Source organism: Hordeum vulgare, chromosome 3H (genome assembly GCF_904849725.1).
Source record: "Hordeum vulgare subsp. vulgare chromosome 3H, MorexV3_pseudomolecules_assembly, whole genome shotgun sequence".
Taxonomy (NCBI): Eukaryota; Viridiplantae; Streptophyta; class Magnoliopsida; order Poales; family Poaceae; genus Hordeum; species Hordeum vulgare.
In genome coordinates this window covers 565,259,142-565,262,475 of record NC_058520.1, presented here as the reverse complement: position 1 = coordinate 565,262,475, position 3,334 = coordinate 565,259,142, and positions in this window count along the sequence as shown.

Below are 3,334 nucleotides of genomic sequence, written 5' to 3'. Positions count from 1 at the left end.
GTTTATATTTTTAGATTTGGAATAACTGTTAGACTATTTGTAGTTTTTGAAAGAATCTTTTTGGTTTAGGTCAAAATAACTACAAACTTTCTGTTAGTGCTAGTACTTTTCAAATTTACATAATTTAAATTTGAGTTTTTTTAAAATTTGTGTGAATAACTTTACTTTAAAAATAGATTTTATAGTCATTCTTTTTTCTCATGTTTAATATTAGTGTGTTTTATCATTATATTAAATTTGGTAATTTTATGTTACTATAAAACTAAATGCCTTTGTGAGAGATTAGTATTCGTCCGAAACCCTCATACTTCGAAAGAGATTGTCCATTTTGTACAAGAAGTACATCCAGCTTTTGTCGTAACACTCCCAACTTTTTATCACATGTTATGTGGTTGAAATGATGATACCATGCCAAGTTTCAGCCTTTTCGGAGTTCATTTGTACTGCTTTTCAATTTCAGGAACATTTAGCTCAAAAAATCATTAAATGCATGAAAAATAGCAAATGATGTAAGAAAGGGTTGAAAACTGATGATATGGCTTTGAATGATGCATACCGAGCACATAAAAAGTCTGGAGTTGAAATAAGTTTAAAAAATGAAATGCCTTCGTAAGAGATGAGTATTTGTGTGAAACCCTCATACTTCGAAAGAGATTGTCCATTTTGTACACAAAGTGCATTCAGTTTTTGTTGTAACCCTCCCAAAATTTAGCACATGCTAGATGGGTGAAATGATGATACCATGCCAAGTTTCAGCCTTCCCAGAGTTTATTTGTAGTGTTTTTCAATTTTACGGTCATTTAGCTCCAAAAATCATTAAATGCATTAAAAATAGCAAATGAGGTGACAAAGGGTTGAAAATTGATGATGTGCCTTTGAATGATGCATATTGAGCACATAAAAAGTCTAGAGTTGAAATAAGTTTTAAAAAAGAAATGCCTTTGTAAGTGATGAGTATTCGTGTGATACCGAGATACTTCGAAAGAGATTGTCCATTTTTTACACGAAGGGCATCTAGTTTTTGCTTTAAACATCCCAACTATTTAGCACATGCTATGTGGGTGAAATTATGATACCATGCTAAGTTTTAGCCTCTTCAGAGTGGGCTTTTCAATTTTAGGGTCATTTAGCTCAAAAAAAATCATTAAATGAATGAAAAATAGCAAATGAGGCGAGAAAGGTTGAAAATTGATGATGTGGCTTTGAATGATGCATATTGAGCACGAAAAAAGTCTGGAGTTGAAATAAGTTTAAAAAATGAAATGCCTTTGTAAGAGATGAGTATTCGTTCGAAACTGTGATGCTTCGAAAGGGATTGTTCATTTTGTACACGAAGTGCATCCAGTTTTTTTGCAACCCTCCCAAATATTTAGCACATGCTATGTGGGTCAAATGATGATACCATGCCAAGCTTCAGCCTTTTTAGAGTTCATTTGTAGCGCTTTTCAATTTCAGGGTCATTTAGCTCAAAAAATCATTAAATTCATGGAAAATAGCAAATGAGGTGAGAAAGGGTTGAAAATTTATGATGTGGCTTTGAATGATGCATAATGAGCACAGAAAACGTCTGGAGTTGAAATAAGGTTAAAAAATTTAAATGCCTTTGTAAGAGATGAGTATTCGTGTGAAACCGTGATACTTTGAAAGAGATTGTCCATTCTGTACACAAAGTACATCCAGGTTTTACCGTAACCCTGACAACTTTTTAGCACGTTCTATGTGGGTGAAATTCTGATACCATGCCAAGTTTCAGCCTTTTTTAGAGTTCACTTGTAGCGCTTTTCAATTTCAGGGTCATTTAGCTCAAAAAAATCATTAAATGCATGAAAAATAGCAAATGATGCGAGAAAGGGTTGAGAATAAATGATGTCGCTTTGAATGATACATACTGAGTACAGAAAAAGTTTGGACTTGAAATAAGTTTAACAAAATGAAATGCCTTTGTAAGAGATGAGTATTCATGTGAAACCCTCATACTTCGAAAAAGATTGTCCATTTTGTACACGATGTGCATCCGGTTTTTGCCGTAACCCTACCAACTTTTTAGCACATGCCATGTGTTTGAAATGATAATACCATGCCAAGTTTCAGCCTTTTCAGATTTCATTTGTAGCGCTTTTCAATTTCAGGGTCATTTAGCTCAAAACAAATCATTAAATGCATGAAAAATAGCGAATGAGGTGAGAAAGGGTTGAAAATCGATGATGTGGCTTTGAATGGTGGATATTGAGCACAAAAAAATTCTGGAGTTGAAACAAGTTTAAAAAAAAATGAAACTCCTTTGTAACTGATGAGCATTCGTCCGTAATCGTGATACTTCGAAAGAGATTTTTCATTTTGTACACAAAATGCATCCAGTTTTTGCCATAACCCTCCCAACATCTTAACACGTGCTATGTGGGTGGAATTATGATACCACGCCAAGTTTTAGCATTTCCAGAGTTGATCTGTAGCGTTTTTTAATTTCAGGGTCATTTAGCTCAAAAAATCATTAAATGCATGAAAAATAGCAAATGACGTGAGAAAGTGTTGAAAATTGATGATGTGGCTTTGAATGCCGCATATTGAGCACAGAAAATGTTTGGAATTGAAATAAGTTATAAAAAATGAAATGCCTTTGAAAGAGATGAGTATTCGTCCGAAACCGTGATACTTCGAAAGAGATTGTCCATTTTGTACACGAAGTGTATCCAGTTTTTGCCTTAACCGTCCCAACTTTTTAGCACACGCTATGTGGGTGAAATTTTGATACCATGCCAAGTTTCAGCCTTTTCAAAATTCATGTCTAGCACTTTTCAATTTCAGGTTCATTTAGCTTAAAAAATTATTAAATGCATGAAATATAGCAAATGAGGTGAGAAAGGGTTGATAATTGATGATGTGGCTCTAAATGGTGCATATTGAGCACCGAAAAAGTCTGGAGTAGAAATGTGTTTAAAAAAATGAAAGGCCTTTGTAAGAGATGAGTATTCGTTCGAAACCGTGATACTTCGAACGAGATTGTCCATTTCGTACACAAAGTGCATCCAGGTTTTACCGCAACCCTCCCAACTTTTTAGCACATGCTAGGTGGGTGAAATGATGATACCATGTCAAGTTTCAGCTTTTCAGAGTTCATTTGTAGCGTTTTTCAATTTCAGGGTTATTTAGCTCAGAAAACCCCATTAAATTCACAAAATATAGCAAATGAGGTGAGAAAGGGTTGAAAATTGATGATGTGGCTTTGAATGATGCATATGGAGCACACAAAAAGTGTGGAGTTGAAATAAGTTTTAAAAAATGAAATGCCTTTGTAAGAGCTGAGTATTCATGCGAAACCCTCATACTTTGAAAA